Genomic DNA, 14,444 nt, shown 5'->3' with positions numbered 1-14,444 from the left:
TTCACAAGGTCTTCAAGTGCTCGTGGTCGGTTCCCTCCGCTGCCTCGGGTGTTTGAAAGCGTCAAATGATGGTTGTCAAATTCTCAATTCACATTCTGCTGGGGTAAAGCGCAAATCACTTTGATAAAGAGGCGGTTATATTTCATTTCATTAACTTCTACTTCCGGTTGCTTATTTTCAGTCGCTTTGAGAGCGAGATTAAAGGGTTGCTTCCGGTTTGACGGAATATTCATAATTTTCTTGATCATTTAATTTTTTTTTTTTTTAATTACACTACACTCGTCTTGGACATAATTAGTGTGGCTTGTTTTTCTTTTTAATACTATATATATATATATATATATATATATATATATATATATATATATATATATATATATACTAGCATTTCGGCCCGGCGTTGTCCGGGTATTTGGAGGTGTATGCTGAGAAAAAATAGGTCATTTTTTTTTAATTTGACCCCTATTATGACCCCTTGAAATTCATTGTTTTGGGTTCAAATTAAGTTATTAAGTTAGATCCATGTCCAAGGAATCTATATCTAAAATTTTAAGTGTTTAGACCCAAAATTCTGGGAGGAGTTTGGTAGAGTTCTCAAAGGTCAAATCGTTGAACTTTTACCCCATATCAGCCAAATTTCTGGCCGAAAATCGATTACATAGATTTTCCCAATTCTCAGTACTCTGCATATAAAATTTCGAGTCTGTAGACTAAAAAATTGAGAGAGTTATTGCGTAGGGAAATGTACACAGACACACACGCAGACACACAGACACGTTCACTTTTATATATATATATATATATATATATATATATATATATATATATATATATATATATATATATATAGGGTAGTTCCAAAATTATAGCTTCTTATTTTTTTAACAGAAAAGTTGAAGAGCTACGACGACGAGAATTAAAATGAGCGGCGTTATTTTACGTCGGAGAATGAAAGGGAAGGATTGAAGAAAAGAGGGTGGTATTTTTCGCTGGTAATTTTCACTTATTGCTTTCAATAAAGACGAGGGCTAAGAATTTTGAAAATGTGAATTCTGCAGAAAACGAAAGTAAAGCAAACGACAGCCTAAAAACAAAACAAAAAAAAAACTAAATCGTTCAAAGGTTTTATTATTATAAAGTCAACTGACGCCGAAAATTCGTTACATTTAAGAAAAAATGAAAATGAAGAAGAAATAGAAAGAAGAAAAAAAAGGAAGAAGAAAAAGAAGAAAAAGAAGTAGAAAGAAGGAAAAGAAAGAAGGAAAAATGTTGAGTTCCAGAATTTAATTTTCTACATGGTCAACACAATTCTCAATGCATTTTGTTTGCCAGGAAGTCAATACAGCTCAATTTCCTCTGATCAATTCAGGCAGAATCAAAAATAGGAGTCATTACTTTTGGAAGGTTCCTCGCATATATAAAGAAATGATTGTCTGAAACCAGAGCTTGAGAACAACAAAGGGTTATAAATTATACCCTTATAAAGTACCGTTGCACATATGAATTAAACCTGTTGTCCGGAATACTGCAGATGTATAATCAGCTCAATAGCAGGGTAGTAAGTCCTCTAGAGCTAAAGTAGATTAAATGGGAGATAAATAAAATCAATGAGTTAGTACAGGATGGAATGATAAAATTGTCGCCCTAGAAAAAAAAACGACACCTTTCCATTTCTTTTTGTTTGTTTGTTTGTTTTTTTCTCAGACCATCTACTAGTTGGCCAGTTGTGTACAAATCCCAAGAGCGATAGAACCCTTCTATCATGTCTGAAAGTGACACAATGTTCAAGAACGAGATCGGAGATGCGTCGCTGTACAACTCATGCTCTCTACGTTATGACAACAGGACCATTTCCAGCGATCCGCGCTGGCGCTTGTGGAAAAGTTATGCTCCCAGTTCCGGAACTGTATCGAGACGGTAATTGAGGCTGAAGGGGTCTACATTGAATAGATTTCAGCTCTACTACATAATCAAGTTATATGAGTTGATGTTTTTCATAAAGGTTTTAAATAAAGCTGTAGTGTTGTTTTCTTTAAGGCGACAATTTTATCCTTCCGCCATGTATGAGTTCATTTATATGTTGGAAGAAATCAAGACCAATAAAAACAATCTTTTGGCATCGAATCTTTTTTTATTGATTTTTTATATAAAAAAATCAATCTTTAAAAAATAAATTCGACACGAAAAGATATTTTTTGCGATAGTTTTGATTTTTTTTTTTTAATAAATGAAAACGATATGAATCACATATATATGGGTCGACTTCGACCTTCCTCATGACTGATAGACTTTGTTTTCGCTGTTTTTGCTTTGTTTTCTTTTGTGTGTGCATTTTCATTGTCGCACTATATTGATGAATGCCGATTGTAGCGGATCTCTCCCTCCCTTTCTCTCTCTCTCTCTCTCTCTCTCTCTCTCTCTCTCTCTCTCTCTGTCAAATGATTATTAATGCCTAAATTTAATGGAGAAACTAAGATGATGACGCTGTAAGCTGGTGTAAGGGTGTATATATATATATATATATATATATATATATATATATATATATACATATATATATATGATTTTCAGAATGTGAGAGATTGTATAATAAATTCCACAGCCAAACAACGCCGCAGCTCACAAGAGCCAGGACAGTCAACGAACCGGAAGTCCAAGACCTGAGTTTTGAATCCTGAGTTCGGATGTGTCTAACTGATGAGCCCAAATGAGGGCGAAACTCGAGTCTTGGACTTCCGGTTCGTTGACTGTCATGGCTCTTGTGAGCTGCGGCGTTGTTTGGCTGTGGAATTTAATATATATATATATATATACACACACATATATATATACATATATATATACATATATATACATATATATACATATACATATATATATACATATATATACATATATATACATACGCATATATACATACATATACATATATACACATATAACTATACATATACATACATATAACTATATATATATATATATATACATATATTTATATACATGTATACACACACACACGTATATATATATATATATATATATATATATATATATATATATATATATATATATATTAGCAGGACGCCTGTGATTGCGCGAACGTAAAATACGCTTAAACAGGATATTTTGATTGGTGCAGATTCTGTATTTATTCTGATACTATATTGAACACAATCCATAGTAATGATTTAAAAAGTTTATTAAAAAATGACTCGTGCGCCACCACTGAGAATCGAAACCAAAACGTTCAGCGTACAATTTATTTTTTTCCTTCGACGTTAATGCCTGAGCTATGATGTCATGTTTGCTGCAAGGCTAAAAATTAAAACATGAAATGATAACTACTACGTTACGCATGCATATTCGTAATGCTGTCATTCGACCTTCACCTGGCAACATTCCATTTTTTTAATTTTAAAACTTTTGTACAGATTTTCCCGGGCTAAAACCCAAATACAAAGTTTTGCATTGGTTCAAATACCCTAGATATTAAGTTTTAGGTATGTAGACTAAAAACTGGCATAGGAGTTTGGTAAGCAAAATTTTTTAAACAAATATATATATATATATATATATATATATATATATATATATATATATATATATATATACGCATACATAAATATGTATAGAAAGAGGTTTGTGTTTACTATGAGCTTTTCACGCAAATATTATACAAGTATAAATCATGTAGAACATCTGCATAAATATAATTACACGTAATAATTAACTAAAGATGATCATTCCATCAGAAAACCGAAAAAATTAATCGTGAATTAATTCAAATGAATGTTTAAAAGAATATGCAAATTAGTTAGATGTTTTGCAGATGAATACAATTCCACGACCCATATATTATATAAGTTGTATTTTCTTTTAAAATAAATACAAAAATAAGGATTTTAGTATGAATATCAATACCAAAAAAAATTATAGGAATATAGATAAAGTATATAAGAAACACAAGTGTAGGTGGTTCTAGTCTTTTATATATATATATATATATATATATATATATATATATATATATATATATATATATATATATATATATTAGCAGGAGCCGTGTTCTGGCGTTGCCCGATGGAAGAATGTCCACCCACCCCACCTATAAAAAGAAAACAATTATACTACGGCTGCTAGTGAGAGCTACTGTGGCCCAGTAAAACAGCGAGCATAGACGAACTTTGGTCTAGGAGCCTTTATTATTTCTGAATCAAAAATTGGAAAGGTTAGGGTTAGGTCTATGTATGTATGTATGTATGTATGAGTCATTTACGGTCGGTGTAATCACAGAATCTGTGAAACGTGTAGATTTCGTCCCAGTGACAATTAGTAGCAGTGAAAAGACTAAATATTTAGAGAGAAAAATAGCAACTTTCCTCTAAAGATGTTGCGATTGTGATGGTGTTGATCCTAGGATGCAATCTAGTATTTTTTTATCAGGACTGAATGTGTCTAAAATGGTGTTCGAAAGCTACATATTATAGTGGCTAATAGCTTGGATGTATTGCATTTGTATGTTAATCTGTTGTTGTAACTTCGCTTCAGAGGGAAATTTTTGCAGTCATTTTATTATATATGGATCTATATAATATATATATATATGTGTGTGTGTGTGTGTGATGCATATATATATATATATATATATATATATATATATATATATATATATATATGGCATAATCGCGTTTACACACCGGTTCCCCTCAGATCACCGAAGTTAAACAACGTTGAACATGGTTAGTACCAGATGGGGGAACATTTGGGAACTCTAGGCGCTGTATGAGCTTATCTCAGCATTTGTTTCCAGTAGTCCTGTACACACTTTACTTGCCACTGGTATGAAACAATATCGACAAAGGAGAGGTGTAATTGGAGATTGCGCACCCCCTATCTCAAAAAAAATTCGAGCAGGCATCCCTTCGTTGGTATCCATAGTCTGTCAAAGACTGAAGAAACACCCTTTTTATATATGATGCATATATATATATATATATATATATATATATATATATATATATATATATGTATACATCATATATATATATTCATTATATATATACATATGCATCGTATATATACATATATATGTGTTTATATATATATATATATATATATATATATGTGTGTTTATATATATATATATATATATATTAAGTAATGTGATTTATAATTTAAAAGTTTTAAAATTTTTAAAATTTAAAAATCAAAATTTAATTAAATTAAAAATCAGTTTCATAAGAAGGAACAACAACAAAGTCAATTATCTGTACGATCGTTTCGGAAATCCGTGCTTTTTATTTGTGGTATACATGAAGTCACGTAGAATAATTATACATAGTTTTTTTTTTTTTTTTTTTTTTTTTTTGGTAAGCACGGTCTCCTCATCAGCAAATTTAGGAGGATTTCTATTGAATTGAAAAGACACCAAAAATAAACCTAGCATTAAAAGTAAGGCAGATGAATCTGAAAAATTGAAGTAAAAGGTTTGGATATAAAATTTATAAGAAAATTAATAAGAAAATTTGTATAGGTTAGAGATAGAAATGAGTAGAAAAAATATATATATTTTTGAATTTACATAATAAATTTGATTTAAAAATATATAGATATATAATTACCTTTTGGTTTTTCTTTTTTTGAAATCAGGAACTGTATTTAAAGTAGTCATTTAGATGTTTGCTATAGCTTTTTATTTTATTGAATGATGAATTTTAAAAGGGCGACGCTCGTGCAGTAAATTGTTTCCGTTAGCGTATTTTGATTTAGAGACGCTACAGTTAATATCTATAGAGAGAGAGTTTTTTTTTTTTTTTTTTTTTTTTTTTGCAAGTTTTTAAGGGGAGATAATTGTCATGGCTTTATTTATTATTTGATTTACGAGTCTAAGGGCGGTAATTGGTTTAACTTAATTTATTAAAAAAAAAAAAAAAAAAAAAAATCTATTTTTACTAATGAGTAATTTTTAATAATTTAAGGTGGTTTATATTTATTAAATTTAAACCAACGTTTATGATTACACGATAGAAGCTCGTGTCTTGAATTTACTAGTTTGGTTGTGCTTTTTATATCTTCATATTTTAAAATTTTTAGGGTTTCTTTTGTACATAATGTACAAAATTTATCTCCTGGTTTATATGATTTGCAAGTCTCAATTATTTGCCATTTTAAGTTGAAAGAAATATTGCTATTTTTTAGTTGCCAAATATAGTTGGATAGAGTAGTTTGGTTTGATAGAGAGTTATTTTTAAAAGAATGTTTGTGCGTTGAAATTCTATGTTTTATTGGGCCAGATGTGGAACCAATATATATTACCTCTTGATTATTATGATTATTTTCCGTTAGGTCTATTGTTGGATTATAATGTGGTGGGTTGGTTAATAATTGATCGGTAGATTGATTTAAGTTGGTGTTATTATTTAATCTGGTAGTTGAGTTATGGCTGTTGATAGGTTCTTGTATATTTGGAGTTTTTGATACTGTGCAGCTATAGATAACATTTTTAATTTTACATGAGCCTTGTAGGGGACATTTATTTTTTCTTCTACAGTTACAGTCCGATGTATTTTGTATAGTTGCATTTTGTAGTTTATTAATTTTATTATTATTAGAGCTAATTATTTTCTGATGAAGGTTAGGCATAGTAGAGTAAGAGACTTTAATTGTGTTCTTATTGAAAATCTTATTATATCTATGGGGGGCTTTAAAGTTCTTATCTAATATTTTAAAAAATTCTCTAGCTATGTTTGTTTCTAGGTTTTTGGAATACGGGGGGTTGAACCATAGGATCTCCTTGTGTCTATTCTTACGTTTGCGGGTTTTAGTTTGTTGTTTATTTATATTATTATCTAATATTTGTAGTTTGGTTTTATCTTTTTTTGTCTCCTGGTTATTTTTCTTAACTCGTATACGGGAAGACATTGCCATATTATATGTTATTACGTTCTTAATAGGTTTATTTTTAATGCAGTTTATGTTTCTATCATTTTCATTTATGAATTTAATTTGTGAATTATATCCAGAGTTTTTAAGGGCTTCATTATAGTATTTTTCATTTTTGGTAAATATTGATTTAGTAGAAGACAGTCTAGAAATTCTTAGAGCGATATTGGGAACTATTGATTTTAATATTGATTTAGGGTGGTTTGATTGATTGTGGACATATAGAAGTGATTGGTTAGGTTTATGGTATGGTTCAAAGGTAGAATTTTCCAGATTTAAGGTTATGTCTAAGAAATTAACAATTTTTTTATTAGGGTCGATTTTTATACTAAGTCCATAATTTTTAAATAATTTATGTAGAGCTTTAATTGCATTTTCATAATTTTTATTAGTAGAATTCGTTATGAAAAGTGCATCATCTCTATATAGCCCTCCTTCAAGTTTGAATTGTTTATGGAGTATACAATGTATTTCATTTAAAAGGAAAAGGCCAACTAGATCAGTGACCTGAGTCGAGTCCGTCGATCCCATTAAAATGTTGAAGTGGTTAGGGGTATTTTTCCTGGTCCAATATTTATTATCAAATGTTATTAAAGACTGTCTAGCTATAAGTATTAGTTTAGTTTCGTCTTGAGTTATATTAGTTAATTTTCGTGCCATTAATTAATTAAACTAAACTAATACTTATAGCTAGACAGTCTTTAATAACATTTGATAATAAATATTGGACCAGGAAAAATACCCCTAACCACTTCAACATTTTAATGGGATCGACGGACTCGACTCAGGTCACTGATCTAGTTGGCCTTTTCCTTTTAAATGAAATACATTGTATACTCCATAAACAATTCAAACTTGAAGGAGGGCTATATAGAGATGATGCACTTTTCATAACGAATTCTACTAATAAAAATTATGAAAATGCAATTAAAGCTCTACATAAATTATTTAAAAATTATGGACTTAGTATAAAAATCGACCCTAATAAAAAAATTGTTAATTTCTTAGACATAACCTTAAATCTGGAAAATTCTACCTTTGAACCATACCATAAACCTAACCAATCACTTCTATATGTCCACAATCAATCAAACCACCCTAAATCAATATTAAAATCAATAGTTCCCAATATCGCTCTAAGAATTTCTAGACTGTCTTCTACTAAATCAATATTTACCAAAAATGAAAAATACTATAATGAAGCCCTTAAAAACTCTGGATATAATTCACAAATTAAATTCATAAATGAAAATGATAGAAACATAAACTGCATTAAAAATAAACCTATTAAGAACGTAATAACATATAATATGGCAATGTCTTCCCGTATACGAGTTAAGAAAAATAACCAGGAGACAAAAAAAGATAAAACCAAACTACAAATATTAGATAATAATATAAATAAACAACAAACTAAAACCCGCAAACGTAAGAATAGACACAAGGAGATCCTATGGTTCAACCCCCCGTATTCCAAAAACCTAGAAACAAACATAGCTAGAGAATTTTTTAAAATATTAGATAAGAACTTTAAAGCCCCCCATAGATATAATAAGATTTTCAATAAGAACACAATTAAAGTCTCTTACTCTACTATGCCTAACCTTCATCAGAAAATAATTAGCTCTAATAATAATAAAATTAATAAACTACAAAATGCAACTATACAAAATACATCGGACTGTAACTGTAGAAGAAAAAATAAATGTCCCCTACAAGGCTCATGTAAAATTAAAAATGTTATCTATAGCTGCACAGTATCAAAAACTCCAAATATACAAGAACCTATCAACAGCCATAACTCAACTACCAGATTAAATAATAACACCAACTTAAATCAATCTACCGATCAATTATTAACCAACCCACCACATTATAATCCAACAATAGACCTAACGGAAAATAATCATAATAATCAAGAGGTAATATATATTGGTTCCACATCTGGCCCAATAAAACATAGAATTTCAACGCACAAACATTCTTTTAAAAATAACTCTCTATCAAACCAAACTACTCTATCCAACTATATTTGGCAACTAAAAAATAGCAATATTTCTTTCAACTTAAAATGGCAAATAATTGAGACTTGCAAATCATATAAACCAGGAGATAAATTTTGTACATTATGTACAAAAGAAACCCTAAAAATTTTAAAATATGAAGATATAAAAAGCACAACCAAACTAGTAAATTCAAGACACGAGCTTCTATCGTGTAATCATAAACGTTGGTTTAAATTTAATAAATATAAACCACCTTAAATTATTAAAAATTACTCATTAGTAAAAATAGATTTTTTTTTTTTTTTTTTAATAAATTAAGTTAAACCAATTACCGCCCTTAGACTCGTAAATCAAATAATAAATAAAGCCATGACAATTATCTCCCCTTTAAAAACTTGCAAAAAAAAAAAAAAAAAAAAAAAAACTCTCTCTATAGATATTAACTGTAGCGTCTCTAAATCAAAATACGCTAACGGAAACAATTTACTGCACGAGCGTCGCCCTTTTAAAATTCATCATTCAATAAAATAAAAAGCTATAGCAAACATCTAAATGACTACTTTAAATACAGTTCCTGATTTCAAAAAAAGAAAAACCAAAAGGTAATTATATATCTATATATTTTTAAATCAAATTTATTATGTAAATTCAAAAATATATATATTTTTTCTACTCATTTCTATCTCTAACCAATACAAATTTTCTTATTAATTTTCTTATAAATTTTATATCCAAACCTTTTACTTCAATTTTTCAGATTCATCTGCCTTACTTTTAATGCTAGGTTTATTTTTGGTGTCTTTTCAATTCAATAGAAATCCTCCTAAATTTGCTGATGAGGAGACCGTGCTTACCAAAAAAAAAAAAAAAAAAAAAAAAAACTATGTATAATTATTCTACGTGACTTCATGTATACCACAAATAAAAAGCACGGATTTCCGAAACGATCGTACAGATAATTGACTTTGTTGTTGTTCCTTCTTATGAAACTGATTTTTAATTTAATTAAATTTTGATTTTTAAATTTTAAAAATTTAAAAAAATTTTAAATTATAAATCACATTACTTAATATTGAATTAGCTCTAGGACATTTAACTATCGAGCTTATTATATATCTAAATTACAACGAGCATTTCCTGTATTTTAATTAAACTAGTAATTTCATTATTACATTAAAATACACTTAGCTCTTTAGACTATTATTCTAATCTCCTTTAAATTATATATATATATATATATAGTAATTTATAAAATATATATGGCGATTAAGCTACACTGAATATTCCGCGTTTCATCCACTCTAGGACTCTTCAGGCTTATGCGCGAATTCTGTGGTTTTTATATGCTCCCCTTCTATTGAGATTTTAGTTAGCCAATCGGCTTTCTAGTATCCGCTAGCTCTACCTACGTATTGGGCACTTTTGAAGTAAATACTTAAAGTTTACGCATTAATCTATACTTTCCTATATTAATTTTATGTGAGTAAATTAAGTAGTTATATATATATATATATATATATATATATATATATATATACGATGCATATGTATATATAATGAATATATATATGATATATATATACGATGCATACGTATATATAATGAATATATATATGATATATACATATATATGATGTATATATATAGGATACACGTATATATCATGCATATATATGTATATATGATGCGTTTGTGTGTGTGTGATGCATATATTTAATAAAAGCAACAACATTCATAAATGCGTTTAAAAATGGCATAAATAACTAATATATTCATTAACATATGGTTCTATAAATATTCTAGAATTAGTTCGGTGCTAATTATTCTTGATGATGTGTCCAGAAGGATCTGAAAGTATACGGGCCAACAGTGATTATTGCAGTTACATCAGCCAGTTCTTAGCTAAAGCATTACGAAAATTAGAATAGCAGGATTCAAACCGAAATATACAGATAGGAATTGTTTGTGTTATTTAAGGAAAACATACGTAAAATGCTACCAATATATATATATATGTGTGTGTGTGTGTGAGTGTATGCATAGGTATATGTGTATGTATATATGTGTGTGTGCGTATGTATGTATATATTTGTGTATGTATTTGACCTCTGTGTATGTATATATATATATATATATATATATATATATATAAGTGTGCGTGGGTGTGTATGTATATTTGTGTATGTATACATTTATATGTATGTATATATGTTTGTATGTATATATGTGTGTATGTGTATGTATATATATGTTCGTATGTATATATGTGTGTGTATGTGTATGTATGTATATATGTTTGTATATATATATATATATATATATATATATATATATGAGTGTGTGTATGTATATATGTGTATGTATATATGTATATATGTGTATGCATATATATTTGTATATATGTATGCCTGCGTATGCATATATATATATATATATATACATATATATATATATATATATATATATATATATATATATATATATATATATATACTAGCATTTCAGTCCAGCGTTGCCCGGGTGTTTGGAGGTGTATGTTGAGCAAAAAATAAAAAAGTGGTAGTAGGAAGGCAGGCTCAAACCGGTACCGCGACGGAGGAAAAGAACGTGAAAAAAAACGTGACGTCTTTGCTGTTACGATCACCGTCGACCGGAAGTGACGTAGATTTAAATTAAGGCTAGGCAATCGAAAAGAGGGGATGACTTTCGACAATATCGGCGAAAAAAGCGACCTCCTTCTGTAGAAAAGTGCCTAGTTGAAGGTGAATAAATTAATGTTTGTAGCTAATTTTTCGATATTTGTCGTCTGAAAGGTCGAGCTTTAAAACGATACTGATCTTGTGAAAATCCGTCGCCTCTGTCGAAAGTTTTAGGCAGACATGCAAACATACATACATACATTTATATATTGGTAGCTCAAATTGTCGACCCAAACCGATTAAAAAGCTTGCCCTATCTCTGAATACCCTTTCTGTAAAATTTCAAATGTTTAGACCAGAAATTGTCTGAGTAATTTGGTAGAGACTGCAGCGGTCAATTTTTTAAAAATTTGACCCTTATCATGACCCCTTAACATTTATTATTTTGGGCTCAAATCCAGTTATTAAGTTAGATCCATGTCCAAGGAACCTATATCTAAAATTTCAAGCGAAGGTGTTTGGTAGAGTTCTAAAAGGTCAAATCGTTGAACGTTGACTCCTTAACCCCCAAATTTTTGTGTGTAAACCGATTAAAACGATTCTCTTTAATATCATTACCCTGTATATCAAACTTCGAGTCTGTAGACTGGAAATTGACAGAGATATTGTGTAGGGAAATGTACACATATAGACAGACAGACAGACAAACACTTTCACTTTCATAGATATATAGATATATATCGCCTAACTGCTCCCAGAAACATTCTAGCATCCAATATTAAATCAAACTCAAAAATATTGTACAATATACATAGAAAACAACCTAAAATTAACAAAATATCCTTACTAGCACGTATTTTAACGGTACTTACAATGTAAGCGCCTACAACAATAAAAAATAATACAATAAAAAATATATAAAAGCAAATATACAATTCCACAAATAAATAACACATTAAACTTCATTTATTTTCCACAATACAATAATAATACAATAACAATAATACAAAACATTAAAAAAAAACAGCAAATTAAAAAAAAAAATACAATAACTTAAATCAATCACATATTTAATTACGTTTTTGTTTCCGCCACCAACAGTAACCCAAAATAATAACACGCCCTAAATTGCTACAACAATATAAGAACAAAAACCTGTAGCCGCCGACGACAATTGCGATTATCAAAAGCGCTTATATAGTCAAAAACAATTTTTAGACCGGCACTCCGCCTATTAATAACAGAAATCCGGGAAAAGTTTAAAGTTTGCAGAGTCGAAAAAATAATTAAATGAAAGAGAAAAACGCTGTCGATTTCAATTTATGATAAAAGGGTGAGCCAAAAGTAGGTGGGCAGCATTTTGAATGTTCATGTATACCCCTCTAAATTTCCGAGTTTTCCGATTTACGATTCCTATTATGATTTTTTTTTACTGTTTAAAAATTCTGTTTCAGAGTAAAATACATTACCCATAGCCGCAAAAAGTTTTAACTGCCATACGTCGTCTTTTGGCGGTTGATGAATTTTAAAAGGTTACGTTCAGTGCATTTATTGAAAAAGTCGATTAAAAATCTTTAAAAACACTTAAGCGTACCCTCTCTTCCTTCATATTTAGACTGATTGAGGGTCAGTTTGTTTATGCGAATGAGTTGGGCTTTTACGATGAGGAAGTTCAGGTTACAATATGAGACAGCTAAAATGGCAGTATTTTTTTTATTAATATATTTCTGAATTCATTTTTGCTCGCGTACGAATTTCGAGAATTTACGTTTTTAGTTTTTTTTTTTTTCTTTTAAACAAATTTTGCATGTCTTTGTTGTCACGGATGTTTTGTTCTTTTTTTGTTTTTTCTTAGCGTTGCACATTGTAATTAGCGAGACTAAGGCTGCTTTATTGATGTAATAATGCCACCAAATTGTATCATTTTGTAATAATTTTTTTTTAAAATAGCAATTTTTGCTGTGCTTTTTTCGCGGTGAGCGACGTTAGAATATTTTTCCTAGTGGATCCTTTTTGAATTAATTGCAGGTCGTCATCTGTTTAACTACAGACTGACTGACATTACACACACACACACACATATATATATATGTATTATAGTAAAAAATATATATATTATAGTAAAATATATATATATTATAGTAATATATATATATATTATAGAAAAAATATATATATTATAATAAAAAAATAAGTATATGTATAATTATTTTTTACTATAATAATTGAATATCTACAGACACTAGTGTTTCATATATTCGATAATCTTCAGTGAAGGGTGTCACGATTAACACCAGCCGACAGATTCGAACTCGGCAACACGAGCCATCTCTGGCTCGATTAGCAAAGACCGTATCCATGCGGCTATCATTAACCGCGGGAAATACCGTTAAATTTAAACATTTTAATTTTAAATATTCTTTGCGTCAGTAAGACAGTGATCTAATCGTTATACGATGATCTATGCATAAGAGCTAAATTGACCGACTTAATTCAACTGAAAGTGCTCAACGATAAGAAACGAGTTTCTTAAAGGCGCTGTCATATATATATATATATATATATATATATATATATATATATATATATATATATATATAAATTGACTTTATTGTCGCATTGGCATTGATATTAACAGCCTACTTTTTGTATTTAAAAATTATTCAAACTGCCTTCTTAATATACTCAGTCATCGATATGTGAGCGACTGCTTAAAGATTAACTAATTTACATATTCTTTTGTAAAACGAACTTTCATTATTCATTTTTTATGGTTTCTTATTGGATGGTTGGTTTCCTTAGCTTATTACGCTCAGTTATATTTATGCATATTTTTACATTGTGCATAATTGCA

The 14,444-nt window shown here is 29.2% G+C and overlaps 1 protein-coding gene across 3 annotated transcripts in view; it reads left to right on the top strand.

The window, feature by feature from the left end:
• Positions 1-14,444, top strand: part of LOC145242163 (slit homolog 2 protein-like) — a 594,752-nt gene that overhangs the window by 123,107 nt on the left and 457,201 nt on the right. The window lies entirely within an intron of this gene.

The sequence above is a fragment of the Euprymna scolopes genome, chromosome 21 (assembly GCF_053919585.1).
Source record: "Euprymna scolopes isolate OS-2025 chromosome 21, ASM5391958v1, whole genome shotgun sequence".
NCBI classification, from domain to species: Eukaryota; Metazoa; Mollusca; class Cephalopoda; order Sepiida; family Sepiolidae; genus Euprymna; species Euprymna scolopes.
The sequence above is the reverse complement of the archived record's forward strand: the minus strand, read 5'-3'. Positions and strand labels throughout refer to the sequence as shown.